Raw genomic sequence first — 27371 nt, 5'->3', positions numbered from 1 at the left:
ACACTGAAAAAAAAAAGATTTGCTAACAGTAACAATAGTAGATTGTACAACAAGAGCATAAAACGAGCCATTTTACCCAAGACGTTCATATAGCCACCCGAGCCGGTACGGCGAGGGTGGATAGACACGTCGAGGGGAAAATGGATTTAATGCTCGAGTTTTACACTCTGCTTTTCACTTCGAAGGCGACGAAATGAAATAGCAACAGTGAAAACAATTGTTCACTCACTACGTAAATTTTATTTTTAATGCTTACTATATAGTTATATTTTTTTTAGTTTTAGTGATTTATTTTGATTGATTTGATTGATATTTAGTTTTATATAAATAAAAAATGTATTAAAAAAATATAAAGAAACTTCTTTGTTTGTGGCTGTTGACACCTAATTACCTTGGTTTTAGACGAAGATTTTATTTTATGCACTAGTGCATAAAAAGTCATTTTATGTCGCCTAGATCCAGCATAAACACCAACTTTACGAGCATGAGAAGTGAAAATAAAATGTTACTTGTAACATAACTTGAGTGACTACATAACTAAGGCTTACCAGTAGCTAAAAGTTAGGTGATGTCTTACAAAATCAGTTTTGCAATATTAGCATTATTTTGGTTCCTAATTAGTAAATTTTGGCTAAACGTCAAGTAGCCAAACTTTCAGTGTACATCAATATTCGTCAGATGAGCAACAACAGTGCACCATCTCAAATATTATGAGTTATAATTGGCGGGACCCTCCCCTGCCGGCACGTAGCAAATCTCTTTTGTGTACTCTGATAACTGCACAAAGCCTGCTAATGTCTTTTAAGGACTTAGTGATTTAAACGGACTAAATAATGAACCGCTACCCTTCTGCTCGTCTGGCAACGGGCTTTAAGCCTCGGAGATAGCATTCATAGCTTGCAGAGGATAGATATGTAGCTTTAAACGATCGATTACAAATTGTTATATCGTCGACGACGCTGCAATGAAGCGTAACCAACATTGGGCTAATACCGCGTAACCTACATAAATAGCAAATTTGAGATTTTCATCCCAGCCTATTTACGTCCCACTGCTGGGCACAGGCCTCCTCTCGGAATGAGAGGGCTTGGGCCGTAGTTCAAATGCGGGCCCACTGTGGATTGGGAACTTAACAAATACCATTGAATTACTTCACAGGCCTTTTTTTTACTTCTTCATTGAATTATTTCTTCTGGCATTTTGTGGCTGGTATATGTATAAACAAAAAGATATTTTAATTTTAACGATCTCCTGAAAAAGTGCCATTGTTGGTTACGTGGCATTACAGTATAATCGACAATATGTATACTGTTATACCTACTGTTTTGGTGATTTTTCCCGCATAATCGCGTTCGGTTCCAAGATTGGAGTTATGAGTGGTTTAATGCTCGATATAATAGTCGTACTCATTACACACCATCAAAAATATATCGTACAACTTCTAAAGACTAAATCTTGTCTTATTGACAATTCTTACTTATTCACAAAACCGGCCAAGTATGGGCCAAGCACAATGTAAGGTTCTGTATTAATAAATGTTTTTAAAAGACCTATCCAACGATACCCTAAACTATGGATTTAGACTGAAAAAAAAACATACCCACTTCACGCGTATTGTAACGTTTTTTTTTTCTAAATGTTATTTTGCTTTGCAACAAACAATTCATTACATTTGAAATTTACCACGGAGCTTTACGGTGAAGGATAACATCGTGAGGAAACCTGCACAAACCTGCGAAGCAATTCAATGGTGTGTGTGAAGTTCCCAATCCGCACTGGGCCCGCGTGGGAACTACTGCCCAAGCCCTCTCATTCTGAGAGGAGGCCTGTGCCCTGCAGTGGGACGTATATATAGGCTGGGATGATAATGATTTCGCTATACCACTTTGTTGGCGTGGTTAACGTACATAATTACAGCTTTCTAGCATTAACAGGCAGGGCTAAACTATAAGAATACCTTGTACAGTCGAGTTTATAAACTTTATCAAAAACTCTATTGTCTAAAGACTCTATTGTCAACGACGTAGAAGCGTGTTCAGATATTTTTGATCAAGTTTTGGCTCACAAGTTTATGAACTCCACTGTAGGACTACGTAACTCTAAAAACCTGTAGAACTGGCCCCTATTTAATAAAAGTTACAAGTGCTACAATCCCTACTTATATTATAAATTCGAAAGTAACTCTGTCTGTCTGTCTGTCTGTCTGTTACCCTTTCACGTCGGAACCACTGAACCGATTTTGATGAAATTTGGTTATAGGTAGTTTAAACCCCAAGGATCAACATAGGATACTTTTATTCCGGTAGAGGCGCCACCGCGCGATAACCTAGATCCGCGCAGACGTAGTCGCGGGCATAAGCTAGTTCTACATAACTATCACTTTTTTGTATGCGAAACTTAACAATTATGTAAATTTGTAGCACTTGTAACTTTCATTAAAAAGGGACCTGTTATGGTGCTCCCACATTGGCTGTTATAAATTAATGTAATATAACGTTATAAAACACTATAACATTTTCTAACACTTTATAACTTTTGTTACAAATTGTTACATGTTTTAAACGCTCCCACATTGTATAAAAATGTTCTATAACACCATAGATCAAATTCGAGGTTTAACTTTGTTGTATAACATTTTAGAAGTTATATAACATGATAACAATGTGTAACATTTGCTACAATTTGTTATAAAATGTTACAAAACAAATATTTTGTAACGTTATAGAACATTTGCTAAATAAGTAAAAGCAAATGGCAAACTGACTGTTGTGGTATTTATGGCTAAAACGTAATAAACTGAAATTATATAGAAAGAAAGGGATGCTACGAGTATTGAATAGCTCATGGACGGCTGTAGTTACATTGGAATTAATTTAGAGTCATCATAAACGCAACAAGGTCCATTGTACACGAAAATGTCAAAAGACCTACGCAACGGGGAAAAAACTAAATATCATGGCTGTTTTAACCCTTCATGAAAATTTCCCCATAGATGGGGTACAAAAGTTTCAAACAAGATATTGAATCAAAAAAAGTAGTTCGTATTAGTAATAGTAAGTACTTTTTTTCCGCAGCCGAGATACATTTATGTTATCTTATCCAACTCACTGAAGCTTTTGTTGGGAATGTTTCCGAATTATTGTATCAAGATCTGTTGGAGGTATTATGTTTGTCGGATAAACGCACTCGGTCGGAACTATTCAATATTACGTATCATGCTTAGAATCTTAGGAAAATGTATAGAATTCAGTAAAAAAAATACTGCTAAGTTTCTTAAGGAAAAAAGAGAACAAATATGATAGTAAACTAACACAGTATATATAACTAAACTGACAAAATAGCAACTAAAAATTTAACACATTAAGTTACAAATATTAATAAAAAAGTAGGAGAATAAAACTAATTTAAAAATAAAAACTTAGGTTGTATTCGGGGCTTTTTTAATTATATAAGTATTTCGATGTTTCGGCCAATTATCAGCGAATGTAGTTACGAGTAGTCTTAATTTAGGGTATCACGTTTTCTACAATATAGCAAATAGGCCGGTGTAGGAATAATAATTAAAATAATAAATATAAAACAAATCCATTATAGAGTAACTAATTGTCGATCAAAACTTAATACTAAATATTTTTCACATATAAGTACAGAACCGTACACTGCGCGTAGCCCGACACGCACTTGCCCAGTTTTTTTTAAATTCGAAAGTCCACAAACCACAAATCATCAAAATAAATCGCTAACAAAGATTCATCGATTCCCAACTACGCACGTTAACCGCAATTCTATGTCGCTCAAAGAGATTTGTCGACAAATCTGTAGTCGAGTCGGAATCGGCAGTTGGTTCGCATGACGACACAAATCCGGATGATGTCTGTTTGTTATCAGCACTGCGCAGTCGACTGTACCCAGCAGGGTTGCCGTTCGTTACGGAATAATCGTCTTATTTATCGATTCCTCCTGACTTCGCCGACTGTTGCTGCGCTCATTAATTTCATCTTCATTTTGTTGATCGTTTTGGATTACGTTGTCAGCATCATTCGGCTTATACATTTTCAGTGTCATCGTTTTTCTGTGTAAGCAATTACGCTTTACTAATAATTTCTAGATAACTTTTTTATACAAGCCGTAGTAGCCTAAGGGGCTGTTTCACCATCCATTGATTAGTGTTAACTGACGGTTAAATGTGATGCTGTCTCTATTTGTTTTGTTCGAATAGACGGAGACGGCATCACATTTAACCGTCAGTTAACACTAATCAATGGATGGTGAAACAGCCCCTAAGAGTCATAGCGGTGTATTCTAATGAAGGAAATTTTCCAAATTTGGATGAGGATAGCTGATATACGGGTGTCTCTGACCATGGGGCTTTAAGTTGAAGGTTCGATTCTACTCGCATAACTAACCTACTTTTGATTTGTAACATTTTGAAATAACGAATTTAGATCATTTATAGGTCCTCAAAGTTTAATCGTTAAATCAGTGTATCGGACAGTGTTATAGCTGTGTCTTGGTACTGGGGCCTTCAAATATTTTTTGACATTTATTTGACGTCTCTAAGATAAACATTTACCAATGTGCTTGTATGTTTAGTAAACTTTAGAATTGTATTTCATTTTGACATCAAGTCTGTTCGGTAATCGTAATTTTAAATTTTTATGTACATATTTGACATTTAATTTGATTTAAATTGATTTTAATTATATTCTTTTATTTTATTTTTTGTGACTTTAATTTTAAAATATGCTTTTGTTTTCTTTCACTGATTATATTAATTTTAAACAAAACTAACTTAGTTTTTAAGTGTATGTACTAACAAATGAATGGATCTATGTTGTCTGATAAATAAATAAATTATTATTATTAGTATTGTATTGCATACATTGAAAATTACATTTAATCTATATGAAAAAAATTTAATTAACAGTTTTCAAATTTTAAAAAGTTCAAATTCCACGTTCCATGGTCAGAGACGCCCTGTAGATTTCTTGAGATCAAAGATACTTAAGAAGGGATTTTTCGATATTTTTGCTCTCTTACCATCAAGAGACCCACTTGCTCGTTTGCCATCCATTAGAATAAAAAAAATAAAAATTGACTCTGGCCCGACACGAACTTTGTCCACTTTTTGTAGGAGTTGTGTCTTGGGATTATTCGTTAATGGAATCCTAGTTATACTTTAATTTATGCTCATGCAATACGCAGCATGTCTTCTTGCCTTGAAATTCGAGATAAAAAAAATATTAACTGAGTGTTACTGCTTTTCTACCAAAATTTAAGTTGGACAAGGTCATTTTTAAGGTAGTACTTTGTAATAAATGCGATAAATTCTTACTAAGATACAGCCCTGCAGGAATCTCGTCTAGGAGAGCTTATTTCGACTGCAACACGTATTATCCGCCTGTCAATATTATCAGCCATCGCAACTTCCCGCCAAATTGCTCCGGTCGGCACACAAACAAAAGTTTTTCGACTCTTATTGGTTTCGGTGGTGTAACGAAAAAATATTAAGCTTGCGAATGTTTCCTGTGTATTTCGTCACTAGTTTTAAAAAAGCTCCTCGTTTTATTGATTTGAGATACGACATTTTGTCATAGTAGTATGATTTGTCACACTGATTGCATTGTACAAATGTTTTTTAACTGAATGAAAATTGCAAGGTTTTTTTATATTGTTTAAACGTGATATAAGTGTCTTTAAATTGTCATAAAACACATTTCTTGCATTTCGGTGATCTTCTATAGTAAAGTTGTTGTTAAAGATGCCAGAGTATGCCCACTTATTTAGTAAAAAATTCAGTTGTACCTATACGTGCATAATATTTCGATTAAAAAACTATGGTCCTGTTGGAGACATACTGATAGAGAATAATTAAATCGAGTCGAAAGCTTTAATAAGAGATTAATGAAATGCTGAATTAAAATTTAACACAAAAACGCACACAAATAAATTAAAAAATTAAAAATAAAATAAATATTTAAGGGGGGCTCCCATACAACAAACTAGATTTTTGCCGTTTTTTTGCTTATGTCTAATATCGTATAGATAATGGTACGGTTTTTTAGAAAGCCATGGAAATAGTAAAATCCAGAATATGCGTGCAAAGCCGCAAGTAAACTTCCCAGCCATTAATTCAGCTATGGCTGATCGCAACAAGCACTTAGTGTATAGTGTTATCTTTAGCGTTAGTGTTTAGTGTATAGCAAGTTAGTCTATACTGACCAAATACATCCATCATGACGACGGAATAGCCCAGTGGTTAGAGAACCTGACTACGAAGCTGAGGTCCCGGGCACGATCCCCGGTCGAGGTAGATATTTGTGTGGAAAATACGAATGTTTGTCCTCGGGTCTTGGGTGTTTAATATGTAATATCTGGATGACCGAGCTCCGCTTGGTCTAAAACTCGGTGCCAAGCGTTTCCCTGTGATAAGACCAAGCTAGATCGATTTTTCATCCCCGAAAACCCCTACGTACCAAATTTCATCGAAATCGTTGGAACCGTTTCCGAGATTCCTGAAATATATACATATACATATATAATATATACAAAAAATTCTCGTTTAAAGGTATTAGATTTAAGATTGTATCTATATGTTTAATTATGTTTTTCCCTTGCTACCCAAGTGTCCCGTGATATTTATGTATTTATTCCCAATTTTATTTATTATTTATTTATTTATCAATTACGCCTTCGTATGCTGAGTCTGATCACACAAAGAGTAATTCCCCATTTTTCTTGAATTTCACCTCTGACAGTTTCTTAGTTGCACAATGGGAAACACCCCCCTTAATAGGCTGCCTCTAAATCCAGTATTAGAGATAAACTTTGCTAAACTTGCAGGTGGTAGGACCTTGTGCAAGGTCCGCCCGGATTACTACCACCATCTTGCTCGCTAATCCTGCCGTGAAGCAGCAGTGCTTGCACTGTTGTGTTTCGGCGTGGAGAGTAAGCCTCTATCGCATCTTAGGCCTCTAGGTTGGCAACGCATCTGCAATACCCTTGGTGTTGCAGATGTTTAAAGGCGGTGGTGATCTCTTACCATCAGGAGACCCACTTGCTCGTTTTCCATCCAGCCATTAGGCTAAAAAAAAAAACTTACTTGAATAAAAGGGGTTTGTTGGCGAAGAGGCCTGAGGCCTTCTCTTTCGCGGCGTGGAGCCCCTGCATGCTGGAGGCCCGGTGTCCCTCATCAAACTGTACCACTAACACCTGCCACAGACAAATTATTACATTTATTTAAGATGATAATACAATATAATAATAATTTATTTCGGACGGAGTCCGTAGCGTGTTAGTAACACTGAATAACTAATGTAAGGGTAAGGCACACAGAACTATTACACACAGGGATGTTGACACCACCAATCGATTGACGTACTTTTTATGAGCTGTCAAAACACAATTCTCCCATAGAGTTTGAATGGAAATAGCAACTTATGACGTCACTCGTTCGCACACTCAATCAACTAACTATTTATTTGTTTTAAAGCAACAAAAAAACGTTTTTTTACTGGAGTCGTGTCTTCAAATAATTTTTAATGGTGTCAACATCCCTATTAGTCAGTTAGTTAGCTACATACAAAGAGGGGCAGTATAGGAGCAGTAGGGGTAGGGTACGAGGTTACATAAATAATACTAATAATGTAGCATAAAGACCATGGACCTAGATGTTGGCAGAAGGTCGCGTGTCATTTAATTATTATTTTTTTTATTTGAATTTTGTGCCAATCGTTTTTGCATGTAATGCGGTGCATACAATCCCTAAATTTCTAACCTAGGATTAGAGACAGGAAATTCGGAGCAGGCATTTAATGCATCGTTATTCAAAATCTACGATATGGAATTTTTGGGAATATGAGAGAGAGAGAGAGAGAGAGAGAGAGAGAGAAACATTTATTTACACATATTTGATACACACAAAAATACATTTTACGGCCTCGCAATGTAATGTAACTTGCGCGATTTCATGCAGGTCTAAACTGAGCTTATAAACGGAGATCGATTTTTCAAAATTCTTTTTCACCATTGTTAAGTTCAGCTAAGGGATTCCATAGGGTGTTGATACTTAAATAATACTTTAAATGATACTTAAATGATATACTTAGGGTTTTATTAATGTCTCTCTCTTTTAAAGACAATGAAAAGACAATCGTTAAGATTGTCAACGACTTTAACTTTAAGAATAGATATAGTCAACTAACTTGATGCCTAAACCGCGTCGTAATGACATTTTACGCCATTTTATAAACAGTCCCGGGGCGACCGAGCTTTGCTCGGGCTAAAACTCGATAACAAGCGTTTTCTCAGAGATAAGACCAAGCTAGATCGATTTTTCATTCCCGAAAACCCCTACATACCAAATTTCATCGAAATCGTTAGAGCCGTTTCCGAGATCCCGGAAATTTAATTTATATATAAACAAGAATTGCTTAGGTAAAGTATAAGATTATTATACACAAATAACTATTTACTATGATACGGTTCTAGTGGCCTAGGAATCAAATTGGTATTATTAAACTACAATGAGACTAGGATTAAAGATCACCATTCCATTTGCTTTAATCAAATTTTATGGAATACCTTAGTTCCTTAATTCCTGGTCTCATCGCGGTTTACTAATAGGTCTCTAAATACAAAAAATACTACTTGTAGTTACTAAAAACATAATTAAAATAGACAAAGCTAGAGGAAAGAAAACTGGATTATAGAAAAAACAAAAATTCGTGACACATTTTCTTTCTAAAGATAAATTTTCTTAGACTGAGAATATGTGTGAAATAGTAGACAGGAGTTATTAAATTTAAAAAGCCGTGGATAGAATTAAATTCTTAACTTTCAAATGTCTTTAAAAAAGCTTGTCTTAAGATCAAAATTGAATTTAAACAGATTTAAATGTCAGAACGTCAGTTACATAATGTTGGGTACTGTCTTAGGTCATCATTACATAATGTATAGCTACCTGCTAATGTATACCTTCACACCCCACCCCATACTGTACCCAAAAATCGATACAAAGACGAAATTCATTTAGAATTTGGATTTTTCTTACAAATCATAAAAATTGGGGATATTAAATGAAAAAAATATGTTTTTAAACTTACATTTCTTCCAGTTCGCGGTAGAAGCAGCTACACGGCAGCGTCTGCCGATGCCGTAGCACCCCGCGCGCCGCTACGCCGTAGCATCACGGCTGCGCGTAGCCTCGCCCGCCATTGGCCCCTGCGTCTACGTACGTAGCCAGGTTTCAACCAATCACAGATGGAGCTGCAAAAGAGGCGTGGTTTTGAAATTTTCAGAAATTTTCAGGAGGTCCATGCAACCCCCAAAAGGCACCCCCAACAATGTTTCCACATGACTGCAGCGAAGGGAGGCAAAGGTTTTGTATGCAATTGATGTTGAAGCTATTTATAACCTGTATGAGTATATGATATAAATATTACCTGGAAATTCAGACATCAAACGTGAATCACACTGAACAACCAATTTACAAAATCTGTACTCCAAAGCACAAGCACTCCAAAGTACGAGGTTTATTTTTAATTTATTATAGTAAATCAGTCATAGTTACTTGTTACTTGTTACTTTATACTTTTTGACATAAAAAAATATTGATTTTAGACAAAAGAGTAAAGCTATCGATGCGAGACAGAAACTAGATTTTCCTGATTATAAACGTCCTACGGTGTGCTTTTTATAGAAATCAAAGACCCACGTTAAATTTTAATCATTAGATGAAGTTGACATAAGCTTTGGCGAATGTCCTAAATTTAGGACATTTGGCCTTACGAGGTTAACCTATTCATAATAGTCACAAGTAAAATATTAACTTATTGTTTCCAGGATGTCAAAATCGATACCCTATATAGTTCACAATCGTACAATTTATTTTGTTTACTTTTGTATTGCCATCTATTACCATTGGCGTATCTAGGATTATTTTTCAGGGGGGGGGGGGGTGCCCTGGATTTTTCTGCGGGCTAGTTCAAGGTAAATTTCAAGCAGAGGGTCGTGGGTTCGAACCCCGGCTCGCACCTCTGAGTTTTTCGAAATTCATGTGCGGAATTACATTTGAAATTTACCACGAGCTTTGCGGTGAAGGAAAACATCGTGAGGAAACCTGCACAAACCTGCGAAGCGATTCAATGGTGCGTGCGAAGTTCCCAATCCGCCCTGGGCCCGCGTGGGAACTATAGCCCAAGCCCTCTTGTTCTGAGAGGAGGCCTGTGCCCAGCAGTGGGACGTATATAGGCTGGGACGAGGTAGCCTTTATAATTTTTAAGTTTACATTTGAAACTTATAGAGTCTCAAATATGTATACACATAATAAATATGCTGAGAAGAAGAAGAGTCTCAAATTTGAGGTATTTATACCTATTCTAAGATATAAATACATCATTTGTAATTTTTCTTTCACCATTTTTATAATATTCATTTAGCATAAAAACAAAATTCCTGGAATAATCGTCAAAATGTAATTAGTACGACTGAGAACTAGGGTATGGATGTTTTAATCGAATAAGATGAATAACATAAATAAATATAAGTACATAGATTGTAAACAATCTCGAAGGTGCATCATGTGTTATTCACCCAAGAAAATTATTTACTTTTTACTCGATGCCGTACCACAGGTGGCAAAAACAGATACGTAATACAATTACTTTGTTATCCATCTGTCTGTCTGTACATCCGTCCGTCTATCAATGCCCTTTTTCTCAGGAAGACGTAGAGATATCAAGCTAAAATTAATATCAAATCCCTAGACTGCCCCCTCTTGGAACAGTTAAAAAATCAAAGTTCTAAGTCAACTGGAAACACGCGTTTACATAAAAACTGCGATTTCAGATCCATTTATTTGAGAGCTACGATTCCAGAGGTTAAAACCGGCCAAGAGCGTATCGGACACGCCCTAAATAGGGTTCCGTAGAAATTACGAAAAAAATAAGTAATATTTTTCTAAGGATTTCGTATTTTATACGGAATCTTTCAAGTTTAGGTATATTTTATACCTTAGGCTGCTAATTACTCTTAAACTACTAATAATTCTCAAGCAAACTTAGCCGTTATAGTTTTCCTTGAAAGTTTGATATACTTACTACCATCCTGAATTTTTTCAAGTTTTTCCACCTACCGGTTTAGATTTTAGAGGGACGCTCGATTTTAATGAAAATTTGCACTTTAAAGTTGAATATTTCGCAAACAAATCACTGAATCGAAAAATCGTCTTAGGAAATGATTTTAAAAGATCTATCCAACGATACCCCACACTATAGGGTTGGATGAGAAAAAAAAATCACCCCCACTTTACGTCTATGGAGGTACCCTACAAATTTTTATTTTTAATTTTTTATTGTACCATATTGTCGGCATAGTTTACATATATATACCGTGCAAAATAACAGCTTTCTAGCATTGATAGTCCCTGAGCAAAGTCGCGGACGGACGGACAGACAGACCGACAGACAGACATGGCGAAACTATAAGGGTTCCGTTTTTGCTATTTTGGCTCCGGAATCCTAAAAACAAGTAAATATTCCAGGAAATAGAAAGTTTATGAGTACAAAAATATCTTTTACGCAGATTTTACTCAAAAGACAAATCAGAATAAATTTAGATCAGGGTTGCGGTTCACTGCTCACACTTCAGATATCGGTATCGGTATAGCGTATCCACCGCCGCCTTCATTTCACGGCCAGTGGCGCCCACAAATGAAGTTGCCGCGGTCCACTGATCACGCGCAGCTATTCAGCGTTATGAAATATACCCATCGTCCGATACAGTTATAATCAGATAAAGTTTGAATATTTCTGAGATAGGTTCGAGAGATAAGAAATAAATAAAGAGGAATGCTGGGAAGACCAAATTTCAATTCTTACATTTGTTGCGGGTTGCAGACCGTAAGTAATTTAACTACCTTAAATGAATTTCCAAGATTTCGGCGCAGTTCCACTGTTGCATGTATCATAATCACTGGTTGAGTCAATCTGTTTTCCCTGTATTAAATCAGTTTGGATTTTTAATCTGGAGCCTTTAGTCCAGCCGACACAAATTCTGACATAATCAATACAAGAAAGAATACTTAACTTAATTAATACTTAACTTGTTGTTGTTGTTTAGTTATAATTTATTTTAAGTCTGAGTATAATTCATTTATTACTATCCCGCGGGAACTATGCAATTTTCCGGGATAAAAAATATCCGATATCCTTCCCCGGGTCTCAAACTAAGTGTACCGATTATATCGAATTTCATCTAAATCAGTTCAGCGGCTTAGACGTGAAGAGTTAACAAACAAAGAGACTTACAAACTATCGCGTTTATAATATTAGTGGGATTGTATGTTACTATGATTAATTTGTTGACATTGTTTGCCTATGTTTTATTGATCATTGGTTTGGTCCATTAAATAATAACTTGAAACATAAAAAATAATTCTAATTCAAAATTATAATAAAAAAATACCATTCATAAATCTTAAAAATATTTAGCATTAATATGTTCACGCTAACTTGCTTGACAAACTACAGCTAACCCTCCGTCGTGATTAATGCATTCTTTTATAATCTGAAACGTCAGACAGGGGTGGCTCCCGATCCAGTTAAATAGATCCGAAACCGCTGACGTCGCGACTCCGTCATGCAGATCATAATGAATAGAGCGTTTAGCATTTCGCTTCGTTTGCGGTTTCGGTTTCTGCGTCGGCACTGCACTATACTTGGAGCAAAGCGTATTTCGTGTAAGTACCTACTTATTAGTGTTATAAAGACAATTGCTGTACATTGCTATTTGGTAAGTTTACTAACCACGTTTGGTTCTTGGCACTTAAAATGATAATGATTTTAATCTTCATTGACATAAACTATGATTTTTTTGGGTTCGCCCACTGACCCCGTAGCGTAGCTCAACCTTGTTGTAAGCAAATAGGGTCCATACTTGTTAAAAATCCGAATTTTATGTTTGTCAGAATGATCGTTTTTCAAGTCTTTTTTCTCTGAATCCAATAATTGTTCAGAATTGTTAGCATAATAATTCATCACGCATCAATAATGCATTACCAAAACGCACCGACGTTTAAGTGAAATGGCGTGGCGCCTGCAGGGCTACTACGAAACTCGAAACTCGAAGTTCGTGTCGTGTGGTCCCTCTGACACTTATACTTACTACTTATTGCCAACGTGGATCGGAATTATTTCCAAATATCCTGTCCATGATACGAGTATGATCATAAATTTTATAATACGCCTTAGATAATACGTCTACTTGACTTGACTTCTCTTTTGTATGTCTATTGATCAGTTCGAATTCATTTACTCAAACAATGTTTCGCCTTTTAATCGAGTCGTTTATTAAATACTAACAATGTTTGTTGGTATGAATGTAATGCGATTAGTTAAATTACTGGGTTTTTAATAAAGTTCAATATCTGTATATTATTATGTACCAATTTTTGAAAGCACCAGTGAAAATAACATTCGAAAATTATTTGATATCTACACAGTTTTAATTTTCAGAATTGTATTTGTACCGCACGGTTTAAAAAATTGCATCTCTGATGGTATTATTTTATATTGCATGGGTTATTTAGAGTTCTAGTTAATGGTACACAATTTGATTACAATATTTTGATTGAATGGGACATGAAACTCTGCTTGGGTACTGATAATAAAACTAAAATATCGTTCGACTTACAGCTTTTCTACCCAGCGTTGTTTTAACCGTTATAGTTTTCTTGTAAGTTTATATACTTACTACCATCCTGAATTTTTTCAAATTTTTCCACCAACCGGTTTAGATTTTAGAGGGGGGTACGCTCGATTTTAATAAAAATTTGCAGTTTAAAATGGAATATTTTGCAAACAGATGACTGAATCGAAAAATCGTTTTAGCAACCCCCTATTGGTTTTAAAATACCTATCCATCGATACCCCACACTACAAGGTTGGATGAGAACAAAAAATCACCCCCACTTTACGTCTAAGGGAGGTACTCTAAAAAAAATTGTTTTGAATCTTTTATTGTGCCATTTTGTCGGCATAGTTAACATATATATTCGTGCAAAATTACAGCTTTCTATCATTGATAGTCCCTGCGAAAAGTCGCGGATGGACAGACAGACAGGTTCCGTTTTTGCCATTTTGGCTACAAAACCCTAAAAAGGTTAAGTATGGCTGCTATAGATTCTATAAATGAAACCTTCGTCCCGCGTGTCGCGTTACGATCCCGACGGGCACTTAGCCGTGATCGACCACTCGCCAGCGCTCACTCAGCGCTTATCGGCCCTCGGCGCTCTTCAGAGGTAAGTGTAACACACAATACACCCTCGCCATCTTTGTAACGCATCTACCGATAACATGGCAGTTTATACTTATAAATATTTTATAAGTGGCTGGAATTCGTAGATAACTTGAGACAGTTATTTGGGTGTAGAAATTTCAAGAACTCCCAGCGCGAAGAAATTGACAGAAATTTGCAAAAAAAAAGTATAAAGCAGTATAAACAGTATAAAGCATTTTGACTGCTAAAAAGTAGGTAACTGTTATTGTTTTAAGTATTTTTTTTTTATTAAACGATGTATTTTTACGAGAGATCTTAGCAACAAAATTCCACTGATAGGTACCTAATTAGTATTAATTAATGAAAAATAAAACTCACCAATAACGTACAATAGGTATTATTGTTACAACCATTCTAAGTATTTCTTTATTTTTTTAGTTTAATTGAGGCATTATTTATCAAAAAAAAAAACAGAAATTACTTCATAACTTAGGTAGGTACCTTTTGTTGGTTCTGAAAATTGCTTCAAGATTGCAATAATTGGAGTGGATCTTTTATTCTTTAATACGTCCATTATCTATCTAGATAGTGAATTATGATCCACTTTCAGTCGTCGAGTTAGCTTGAAATTTGGTATCATCATCATCATCATCCCAGCCTATATATACGTCCCACTGCAGGGCACAGGCCTCCCCTCAGAATGAGAGGGAAATTTGGTATAAATAGGTGAAAAATATAAAAATAATAAAGCAAGAGTAAACAGTTTAGAGCTGCAAGAAAACTTATGCAAGTTGCATTACATCGCGAGGCCGTAAAGCGAACGAGTCTGGGGTGGTCAGTCGAGCGCCGCAGCATAATGTAACTTTCATGTTATTTTTGCGACGGTAAGGCGACTGGATGGCCAAGTGGTTAGAGAACCTGACTACGAAGCTTGAAGTCCCGGGCTCGATTCCCGGCCGGGGCAGATAATTGTATGAATAATACGAATGTTTTCTCTGGTCTTGGATGTTAATATGGTATTTATTTCCAGAACAATACAGGTCCAACTATAAAAAGGTATATTAGTTACAATAAAATTAAATAAACTAAAACTATAATAAATCTAAAATGGACCCTGCGGCATGGTACCAAAGATGCTGGCAGCATTTCCCCGCTGGATCGCAAGACTGATGCGTTGAGCGAGGAAACTGCCAGCTCTTTGGTCTCCTGTGGTATCTCTGAGTCTCTTTGATAGATCTTTGAAGAGACTTAGAGCGCCAGGTATGTATTTAAGTATGTATTTATCTATATAAGTATGTGTATACGTTGCCTAGTATCCATAGTACAAACTTTGCTTAGTTTAGGACTCTAGGTCAATTGGTGTCAAGTGTCCCACGATATTTATTTATTATATTTACCTATATTGTTGTTCTAAACAGGGTTTTAAAACGGTTTTCACCAGATTTTATTTAACTTGCAATGTGTATTTATGTGTATATTCGAATAATTTTTCAAATAAAATTTTAAGCATTTCGAGTGCTCGGATTCACTTTAAATTCGATGTACTTATCTAAATCTGATGACAATACAATAATCTGGTAGTGGCATTCTAGTGGTCCAGCCAGCATCGTCTCCGCATGACGGAACTCTTCAGCGGTTAATGGCACGACTATTCAAATTTGTTATGGAAATGTAGTTTGAAAGACAATCAAGTACAGTCGTCATTTTTAACAAAAAACAATCTTTTGCTGGAAACTTATAGATACATCCGATAATAGAGTCATCTATGTCAAAATCATCAGTCTAGCAACACCTCATCGCCTCCAAACGAACCTTTTTCCGGACGATTGCGTATCACCAGCGGCACCTGGGGGTGACACCCTCTCTCTCTATCAAAGAGCGAAACCCTCGCCCCATCCCCCTCTCCAGCTATTCATGACTTATTAACTTCTCTGAGGTATCATAGCAACCTCCCGCGCTTCGACGATTTAATATAGAATATTGTGAACTCAGCCGGAAATAAGATCTATACAGTTTATTAAATTCTTTAGCCTCGTGTCGATTTAATTTTAAGCGAGTTTTATTCCATTGAATTAGCAGGTGTGTTCATGTACATAGAGTCACTTAATCACTCAAATGACCAATAGCATGTCTTTGATCGTTAATAAACATAATATTCCGACTCTATGAACTTTAGCTACGAAATGTAGCTCATACTACGCGGCGCTACGCATGTTGATAAACAGTATTCATTGGCTACGCGTTTAACATAGCGGTATATTAATTAGGAGTTAAACATTAATTGCAAAGTGCAAAGATTAATTAGGTTATTTTTTTAATAATCTTGTGAAAATGCTGTAAGCAACTGGCAGCTTGGCCTCAATGTCTGATTAGTTAATTCATATTTTATACTCTTAAAATTACGAAATATAATAATATATATGGAGAGAAAAATGTTTATGCCAAACATTTAGAAAGAATATTCAGGTCCTGACTTGACCACATGCATCACTATACCAAAATATCTAGAACAAAATTACCCTTGATACTAAAAAGTATTTTCTTTTAATTTACACCTGATTTACATGGTACCTATGGGCGAGAATTGTAGCATACAAGCGCTAAAAAGTAAATTATTCAAAAAGCTTCAGCTACATACTATAACTAGAGACGTAAAATGTCGAAATCTCATCTGAATTAAGTGTCCTGAAATTTGGCGCTATATTTCATAATGCAACGTCAACAAAAGCAACGGATAAAGTCTTCTAGTAAAACAATGACAACCATTCTAAAAACCAGAAAAATGCGCTTCAAAATAAAAATTTCGAACTTTAAATCTTCACAAATGCAATCTTTTAAAATGTATCCTTATTTGTTTTAAAATATCGATAGCAGGGACGAAACACGAAACATCTGAGTCGTGTTTGCCGACCGATCGCTCCTGGGGGATCGCGAACCAATAAAGACCGAAACTCTTCCAGTTGGGAATACAACGATTTACTGGAATACCTGGAGAGTTCAGTGTTTGCTAAACGTTTTTGAAACGTGCATCTTTGCAGTTTACAATTATTAGACGCTAAAAATATAGGTCCCAGTTTATTCAAAACTAATGCCCGCGACTTCCAATACGTAAATCTTGATCCAGCAATGGGATTGAAATTCCGGGATCGTAGTAAAATTCTGTGGGAATTGCCAAAAATTACATCGTACATTTTTATAACTGTTTAAACCTTGCGGTTGATATTTCGATATTTTATTTCTATCCCGTGGGAATATCGGGATAAAAAGTAGCTTGTGTTATTCCAAATGACTTGCTACATACATACCAAATTTCATCCAAATTCGCATAAAAAAGTAACAAACACACACATACTCACAAACTTTCACATTTATAATATTAGTAGGGTTGTAAAAAAAACATAAATCGTATATTGAATGCGTTGGATTCGTAAAAAACCTTTAGATTTGTTTGAAAAATGATTTTAAGTGATACTCGTATGATAGCATAGGATTGAGAAGTAATCACATATGATAAGATGTATGTATGTAAACTCTTTATTGCACATAAAAATAAAATACAAAGAAATACAAATACCTACACAGAAAGGCGAGCTTATCCCTAAAAAGGGACAAGTAATATTTATTTCATTAAATCTATTTTGCGGTGGTGATTTAAGATTTTTATTAGCTCTGTTATAACTGTTCTTAATATATAGGTTAATGTCTTTACTCCAATAATTATTCGCGATAGACTTTTATATTCTTTAAAAACGAACAAATTTTTATTAACGGTTTTTAAAGAAAATAAAAGTATCACGAATAATTATTGCAGTGGACACATTAACTTAAATGATATGAAGAACAGTTCTAACAGACGACATTTTTAATTTTCATTCAATTTTTATGGAATAATCGAGAAAAACTAACAAAAATGCAACATTGCCAGCTCAGCAGGTATAAACGCTCTTAAAAAGGAACAGACGTTTTTTGAGAACGATACTTGAGAAATTTGATTTTTTGAATTCATAGTTTGAGATATTGGCGTCAAACTCATAACACCCCTATTTTTGCGTCGGTGTTTAAAACAAATGATCAATGACTTAGAGTATTAAGTTAGTTGAGTTAGTCAGTACTAAAGTCCGTTTCTGCGCTCAGATCCTATTACGGCAAATCGCATTATAACCTAATGACGTTCCAAAGTCTCCCGTCTCATTCTACCCGATTTTCCAGGGCTTGAACAGTAACGATCGTGATTTCAGGTTTTCAGGTGAGGACGGGCGGGGCCGCCGGGGCTCCGCCCCTCGCCCATTGTTTTGTCCTCGGCCAAAATTGAATAAATTAAGTTAAAATTTATTAAATAACTCTATTAAGAACCCGTCGGCAAACAAGCTCTGACTGCACCTACGTCAAGTGCAGTACTTACCGAAAATTGTTGGCTGATTGAATTTGGAACGGAATGAAGGGTAAAAGCGTTGGATGGTAAACCAAGTTGTAGGGATGGTGGATTGTATCTAACAAAATACACGTGCCAGGCAGCTAAGGTTAGTAGTTTCCGAATATAAAAAATTCAGCCAAGTACGTGCCGACACGCCCGAAATAGGGTTTCGTAGCCATTACGAAAAAATTAAGTAATATTTTTCTAAGGATTTCGTATTTTGTACGGAATATTCCAAGTTTAGGTATATACCTTAGGCTGCTATTTACTCTTAAACTGCTAATAATTCTCAAGAAAACTTAACCGTTACAGTTTTCCTTGTAAGTAAGATATACTACTACCATCAAATTTTTCCACCCACCGGTTTAGATTTTAGAGGGGGGGCGCTCGATTTTAATGAAAATTTGCACTTTAAAGTTGAATATTTTGCAAACACATCACTGAAACAAAAAATCGTTTTAGCAACCTCCTAATGGTTTTAAAAGACCTATCCATCAATACCCCATACTACAAGGTTGGACAAGAAAAAAAAAACACCCTCACTTTATGTTTATGGGAGGTACTATAAAAAAAAATTGTTTTTATAGTACCTCCCATAAACATAAAGTGAGGGTGGGTTAATTTTTTATTGTACCATTTTGTCGGCATAGTTTACATATATATTCGTGCAAAATTACAGCTTTCTAGCATTGATAATCCCTGAGCAAAGCCGCGGACGGACAGACAGACAGCTAACCGAGGCCACGCAAAATCCTCAAAATTAGGATTAAGGACTCGCTTTTATTATCGTGAAATGTTTTTTTTTATTGAAATAAACAGCTTAAATTTTATTTATTTTTTTATTTTCCTTAGACAGACAGACAGACATGGCGAAACTATTAAGGTTCCGTTTTTGCCATTTTGGCTACGGAACCCTAAAAAAACCACAGCGGTCGCAGGCCAGGCGTACTCCAAATAAATTTGGCATTTCTGAAGTGAATTACATTTATAATTAATTAAATAAGACCCCACTACCTCGATACGAAGTATTACGAAGGAGTTCAGCAACATTTATGGTATTTGTAATTGAAGTATTGAAGGCCACCGGTAGATCCCATGGCAAAGAGAGTGTTAAAAGATAAAAGTCTGGACCATAAATCATGTTTTATTTGGTAAACTCTGGTAAAGCATAAAATAGAGATAGTTTGGAAAAACTATGCTCAGTAGATTAGATTTATGGTGAAGGAAAACACTGGGAAATCTGCACATTACTGCAATGAAATTCAATGGCGTGTATGAAGTTACCAATCGGCGCTAGGCACGCGTGGGAACTACAGCCCAAGCCCTTTCATTCTGAAAGGAGGCCAGTGTCCTGCAGTGAGATGCAAACGCTATTTTGTTTAAAGGGTTGCAAGGAGACGGTCGTGTAAAAGTAATTACATTTTAACATTTATTAAAACATATATGTTGAATTAAATATGTATCTTCGCTTGTTTGCTTGTAGGTACTCGTAGCACCTATATCAATCAATCATTTAAAACTTACGTGGCTTGCGTTCGTTCGTTACGTACATGTAAAAATTACCATCATAATGTTCACCACTACAATAGAAACTCCATTAAGTTATATTTATATTACCTACCTAAAACATTTGGCTTATTGAGAAAATGTCAAGATATTATTGTTTTTATTTGTATTTTTCTTGCAAGAATATTTGAAGCAGCAGTCAAATATTATTCAATGTCTGGAATGTCTAAATTAAAATTGCGTATAATTTAAATCTGTCGCTTGTTACTCTTGGAGTTATTACATCGCCTATCTCTCACTTTATTTTTAAATCGTAGAACTTAATTATTAACTACTTAAATTCTATAATGAATGTTTAAGAAAGTTGTGTTAAACGTATTAAATAAATAAGGGAGCAAATTAACCTGGAAAATCTTGTTCCTCTCGGAAAAAACCGATAAAAAAATATTTAATACATGTATAATTTGTGTATACTACGTTGTTAACTATATGCAAATGAGCAAAAGTGAATAAAACATCAGCTTTTGAAAGGATAGACAGCATGACATTTTGATAAAAAAAATATAGATTGAAACGATTATTTTCCTTAATATAAAATTATAAGCGCTCAGCTCAATAAAAAAAATAGGTACGGCGTAAATACTAAAATAATATATTGATGAAATAAAATAAATATTATAAAAAAGGTTTTATTTTAAAGTTATCTACCAATTTATACTACTTGGATATTTGGAGTAATCAGGATCAAATAGTAAGTAATAATGTTAAGTTTTATACCTGCATATTATTACATACATAAAATAACAAAAAAAATGAACAACATTTATTTCTTCGCTAAACTCACCTGTTTATATCGCATACGAAATTTACATCTTATATGTAGATAGCATAGACACCAATATAATCCAGAGTATAATTTACTAATTTTACGTTTAAACTATTTAAGTATCAAACAAAATTCCTTATAATTAGATATGTGAATTTATTTGATATGTTTTGTATTGATATTCGTTAGAGTGGTTGTTGTATTACATACAATTACTCTAATTCAATACTAAAGTTTCTAATGATATTTTTTTTAATTTACACAGCACAAGTCCGGGGGTTCATCACTCTTAAGAGTTTTCATCACAGACATTTTACTTTTTATTTTTGGTTAAAGACTTTTTACGTTTGTTTTTGGTTGTCTATGGTCCGTTTTGCGCGGGAAAATGCCTTAAGAGTGATGCGCCCCCGGCGGACGCACCACGTGACTGCCGTGCACAAGTTTTGTGTTTACATCCCCCTAGCCATCTGACTCCGCGCCCCGCACCCCTCCCTTGCCGGAAAATGAAGCCATACTGTTTTACGAAAGGTTTGCTCCGTTTTTGGAAGGTTTGTTATACAACAGGGGTAAAGAAGCATTGGCTTGTTTAATGGTAAGCAACCTCTTTAGTGCAGCCTAAAAGCGCTTGCTGTATCAGTAACGGTTGCATTGAGACGTGACGTGACAGAATAGACTCATTGCGCAGGCAGCAAAAGTGAGTTATTTAACTGCCAGTATTCTATTGAATGTTATAGAGGATACTTTGCAAAGTAAGCAGTACTTCGCGTTGCCCGGCAACCCGCCAGTTGGTCTGGAAACGAAGATAAGAAGCTTTGGGCTATAAAATAGATTTTTCGCACAGGGGGAAAGCGGCTTATAACATAAGTACAAAGTTGTGCAAGCAAATAACCGTTTCATTAATCATATTACGAGTATTAACAGATAATAAGTGAAGTCTAAAAGCGAGAAATGCAGTTGGATTAAGAAATATGGGATTGATTTACATAGTGTCCCTTTTAAAATTTTAAACGTAGTTTAGAAATGACTTTTAAACTATATTGCATTCCGATCCAATTTATGACAAGCGTAAACAAAGATGACATTCCCGATCATAGATATTTAGTGATGTGAAACCTATTGCAAAATAATTAATCTGTTCAGTATATCGATTATTTATTAATTGAATAGATCAACGTATTTTCGTATATTTTATTATTTACAATACTTGATGTAATTCCAAAGACTGTTTGTTTAAATATAAAGCAGTCACTATTTTTTTAATTTTAAGGAAAGTAATAGAAATCGCTTAATAATATTAATCGATTTTTAAATGACAAATTTTTCCCCCATCTATAGGCTAGTCTATGCTACCTACTACTGATTAATGACATGTTTCAATCAAGAAATAACGTCAGAGTTTTGAGGAAAAATTTTGAAATGAAAAAATAAATATTGAAATCAAACAACCAACCAACCAACCGTACACCATGCTAGCAGTTGTTAGACTCAACATCTCTAACAACTGGTAGCATGGTGTACAGTTGTGTCACTCTGAAGATGAGCTCTGGTTGAGTTCGAAACGCGTCAGTGTATTGTGGTGGTGGTGATAGATGGGTTTTGTGATTTGTGTGTGCTCTCACGTTTGGAGGAACTGCATGAACACGCATATTTTGCATAAGCTTAGCTATCGTAAGGTCGCGGTGAGCAAGGAAATTATTTTAGTTCATTGATATGGACCTCCGCAAAGTAACGCCTGATTCAATAAATTATCTAACATGGGTCACTCTGCTTCGTGGTCACTTCACTAGCTTTGTTATTTGAGATATTAAGTATCCTATTAATATTATAAATATGAAAGTTTGTGAGTGAGTGAGTGAGTTTGTGAATGAGTCAGTATGTTTGTTACTACTTCACGCTGAAATGGCTGGACGGATTCGGATGAAATTGGGTAAAAAGTTAGTATAATCTGGATCAACATACTTTTTATCCCGATATTCCACGAGATGGGGACAAAATCTTGAAATAACAACGGCTGGGCTTATCATGAAATTTGGTATGTAGGTAGCTGGACCTCTGAAATAACACATAGGCTACTTTTTATCCCGATATTCCCACAGGATAGGGATAAAATCTTGAAATTCAACCGCTGCGTTTAGAGTTTTGAAATTTTGGACAGTTTGTTCTTAACACAACCTCAATGAAGACCATGATATAAATTTGGGAATTCCCAGGGGAATTTTTGTAAAATTCAGAAATTCAATTGTAACTACCAGATCGAATAGTTTACGCGTGCGAAGCCGCGGTAAACTCTAGTTTTTACATAATTAATGCCACTGTAATGTGTTCGAAACGTCGAGTTGATTATTACTCGTTTCTTATAGTGACAAGTCCCGAATGTAGTGCTAAAATATGAGTGAAAATCACGAAATCTTTTTCGCAATCTTCTCAAATCTTCAAAATAATCTTTGCAAGGTAGCTGGCAAGAACAGCAGGGCTACTACGAAACTCGAAACTCGAAGTTCGTGTCGCGTGGTCCCTCTGACACTTCGAGTTTCGAGTTTCGTAGTAGCCTGCTGGATGAGAATGGCCAATGATCGTGCTCAGTGGCGTGCAATTGGAGAGGCCCTATGTTCAGCAGTGGACTACGAATGCGATGCATGATGATTATTTTTACTACTGAAGCACAAATCTAGTTTCTATGGTGTCTTCTGTTACTGAATCGAAATATTTCGATACAGCTCTGTAAACAGACCTAGATATCTACAGAGTTTATTCCTGATTGGTTGAAATAAATAAAATGCATATTCCCTAGCGGTAACAAGAAATCTGGCGTGTGTGAATTAATCTACGAGTAAAACCAATCCTACCTAAAGGAAGTTTTTAGAGATTATAGATTAAAATGAGAAAAGTTTTTCCACGCCAAAGTCTTTATGCATTAGCCTATGATTGACTTTTACTTAGCCTGTGTAAAAAACTTTTTTTTACTACATCTGTAACCTTACATACAAACATACAACGATCTATATTTCTTATTGTTCGTTACCTCGATGTCCGTTGCTGGTACTGCACCACACTTCACTTACACTATAACTATCACTATTTATATATTATTAATTACTACACTGCACTGATTGTTTTTTGAACTGATGAAGGCTCGCGACGCACTCCTTCTCAGTGAATTAAAACGGAATGTCATTAGCTAGTTTATTTTAGGGACAGCGCCATCTAGCGGCAGTATTGGTACTAATTCTCAACATTCTCCGCCGCCAAGGACAACGTGTCCTTGCACTAATTTGGAAGACGGCACAGCTTGGTAATAGATCGTTGAACCACCCCCGAAGCTGTGCGTATGTCATAGATACGTGTCAATCCGTCTGGACCAGGATATTTCTTCAGCACTCTACCAACTCTCCAGGTGGACACAGGGTATCGTGCATCCTTAATCAGGACGAGCTCATCCAAATCTAGCTCTGGCTTCGGAGTTTGCCATTTTGGACGCAATTGCAGACGTGATAAGTATTCACTCTGCCACTTATTCAAAAATCTCTGACCGTACGTTGTGTCAACTGCCATCTCGATAGATAAGACAAGTTGCTATGTTGCTCAGGGCGATCGGACAAGCAAATCAAAGGTTCCCCGACTAGAAAATGTCCTGGAGTTAAGTAGTTCAAGTCATCACCCCAATGGTGTCAATGGACGCGAGTTGAGACATGCTTCAATTTGGGTGAGGACGGTGTACATCTCTTCAAACGTAAAAGTCGAATTCCCTAACAAGCGTTTTAAATGATATTTCGTGGATTTTACGCCGGCTTCCCACAGTCCTCCCTGATTAGGCGCAGCGGGCGGTATGTATTTCCATCTGGTGCTTTTATCATCCAACGCTGCGGCTATTAACTCCTTCTCTGCTGCGATAAAGGTGGTGCCATGGTCGCTCCAGAGCTCTTTACAATGTCCACGTCTGGAGATAAATCTCTTAAAACATGCTAGAAAGGCGTCGGTAGTCATGTCGCTCACTAATTCTAAATGTATGGCCTTGGTCGACATACAAATGAACAAGGCGATGTAACATTTGTGGGTTTTGGCTCCCCGTCCTTTGCTCATGCGGTAAGAGATTGGGCCTGCAAAGCCTACTCCGCTTACTAAAAAAGGTCGCGAGGGTTTAACCCGAACTTCAGGTAAGCTTGCCATCATCTGATTATTATTTTGTATGTTGTATCTTGCACACTTAAAACATTTTTTATAGAAGCTCTTGATGGCAGGAACTCCCCGGATAATCCAATATTTGCTTCGCAGGTAGGCTGTCATCAGTTGAGGTCCTCCATGAAGTGTGTTTTTGTGAGCATCGTCTAATAACGCAGGCAAGAGCAAGTTGTCTTTAGAAATAATAATTGGATGCTTTTGCTCTCTACTTATGTCAGCATGTTTTAACCTTCCACCAAGTCTCAGTATGTGTGTTTTCATCAAGAAAGGGCGCAAATGGAAGTAACCGGCTGCTTTTCTTAATTGGCCTTTTATTTTTCAGGTTGGTAATTTCTTCGGGAAATTCTATTCCTTGGGCTATCTTCAAACATATGGTAAGCGCTTCATCTCTTTCTTCACAGGTTACATGCTTGCTTTCTTTTTCCTTTTTCAGTACTTTCAGCCATCGTCGGCAATATGCAACAACCCCCAGAAGCTTCTTCAAGGACGAATACTTCTTCAGGAAGGTAAGATTTTCATTATTTATTTCTAGGTTAGTGGCAGCACACTTTACTGAGACTCGTTTCTCCAATTCCGTTTCAGGTATGGCGTCTTCAGGCATTGTGAAGTCGGGTTGGTGCAGAAATTTTGGCCCTCTCCACCATAGCTCATTTTCTTTTAGATTGCTCGGTGAAAGACCCCTGGATGCTGGGTCTGCCGGTTTTTCTTTTCGTGTTAATATATAACCAGTGAGTATCCAAATTGTTTCTTATTTCAATAACCCTGTTTTTCACAAAAGGTACCCATCGATTGGGATCACCTTTTATCCATGCTAATACAACCTTTGAGTCACACCATGCATATGTTTGATGTAACTTTATGTTCAATACAGCCATGACATGTTTCATCAATTTACTAAGTAGGGTGGCTCCACATAACTCTAAACGAGGTAAGGACAGCTGTTTTACAGGAGCTACTTTGGTTTTGGCTGTTATCAATGTCATTTTACATGGAGATTTATTGTTGTAAGTCACTCTGGTATACACCGCTGCTGAGTAACCAGCTTCTGAAGCATCTGAGAAACCGTGTAACTCGATATTTGTATTTTGACTACAGCCAGTCCACCGTTCAATTTCTATGTCAGATAAAACAGATAAGTCTTCTTGATACCGAGTCCATTCAAGCCTTAAGTCTTCAGGTAAATCTTCATCCCAATGGAGTTTAGCCAGCCACAGCTTTTGCATGAACATCTTCGCTATAATAATTGCTGGTGCTAACCCCCCAAGGGGTCGAAGAGTGATGCAATTTGACTGAGAATAGTTCTTTTGGTTACAGGTTCTATTGATTTATGATCAATCTGCTTCTGTGTAACCTTTAGGTTGTCTTTGTCCGTTTCCCAAATGATGCCCGTGTCTTGATGCAGTTTTTTCTATTCATATCTAGTGTGGGTGATTTTTCTCTTTTTTCAGGTTGTAGAGCGTTCATAAACTCTGGGCTGTTTGATGACCATTTTTGCAAATCAAAACCACATTTGCTCATTACTTGTTGCAGCTGTTCATGTGCCTCTATAGCTGAACTCTCGTCATCAAACCCTGAAAGTACGTCGTCCATGTAAAAGTCTCTGTCAATAATTTCAGATGCGATTGGAAAGTTTTCTTTCTCTTCTTTGGCCAGTTGTTTTAAGTTCTAATTGCTAGGAACGGCGCTGTCAGCTGTACCAAACGTGACCGTCAGTAGTTTGAAATCTTGAATCTCTTCTTGTGGTTTGAATCTGTATAATATTCTTTGATAATCAGTATCTTTATTTTGTACTCTAATTTGGCGATACATTTTTACAATGTCCGCCACGAAGCATACCCTATGCATTCGCCATCTCATGATGATGTCTCGCAATTCCTCTTGCAAGGATGGACCAATCAAAATTCATCATGAGTGACACACCGTTTTGTGCCTTTGCATGATGCATTCGCCACTACTCGTAATTTTGTTGTTTCCTTATCCTCTCGGATGACTGGGTGGTGTGGTAGATAAAACAGCGTTACTATTCTCACTAGGTTTGTCCGCCGGTTTCCATATGTTTCAAGGTTAGATATTCCTTAATAACATTGTCATAATCCTCCTTTAATTTCGTATTTGGCTAATTTTCGTTCCAATGGTGTAGTCGTTCATTGCTATTTCTCGGGTTGTTCC

The 27371-nt window shown here is 36.1% G+C and overlaps 1 protein-coding gene and 1 long non-coding RNA gene across 3 annotated transcripts in view; one reads left to right on the top strand and one right to left on the bottom strand.

Annotated features, from left to right (window-relative positions):
• Window positions 1–27371, top strand: part of VGlut (Vesicular glutamate transporter) — a 214878-nt gene that overhangs the window by 43576 nt on the left and 143931 nt on the right. The window lies entirely within an intron of this gene.
• Window positions 7108–21435, bottom strand: LOC141431567 (uncharacterized). The gene is made up of 3 exons (XR_012451730.1): window positions 21042–21435; window positions 9105–9267; window positions 7108–7212 (listed from the first exon to the last, which is right to left on the bottom strand). It is a non-coding gene; the product is annotated as an uncharacterized lncRNA (long non-coding RNA).

The sequence above is a fragment of the Choristoneura fumiferana genome, chromosome 10 (assembly GCF_025370935.1).
Source record: "Choristoneura fumiferana chromosome 10, NRCan_CFum_1, whole genome shotgun sequence".
In the NCBI taxonomy this organism is placed as follows: Eukaryota; Metazoa; Arthropoda; class Insecta; order Lepidoptera; family Tortricidae; genus Choristoneura; species Choristoneura fumiferana.
Note: the sequence above shows the minus strand (reverse complement) of the source record. Positions and strands in the feature narration are given on the sequence as shown.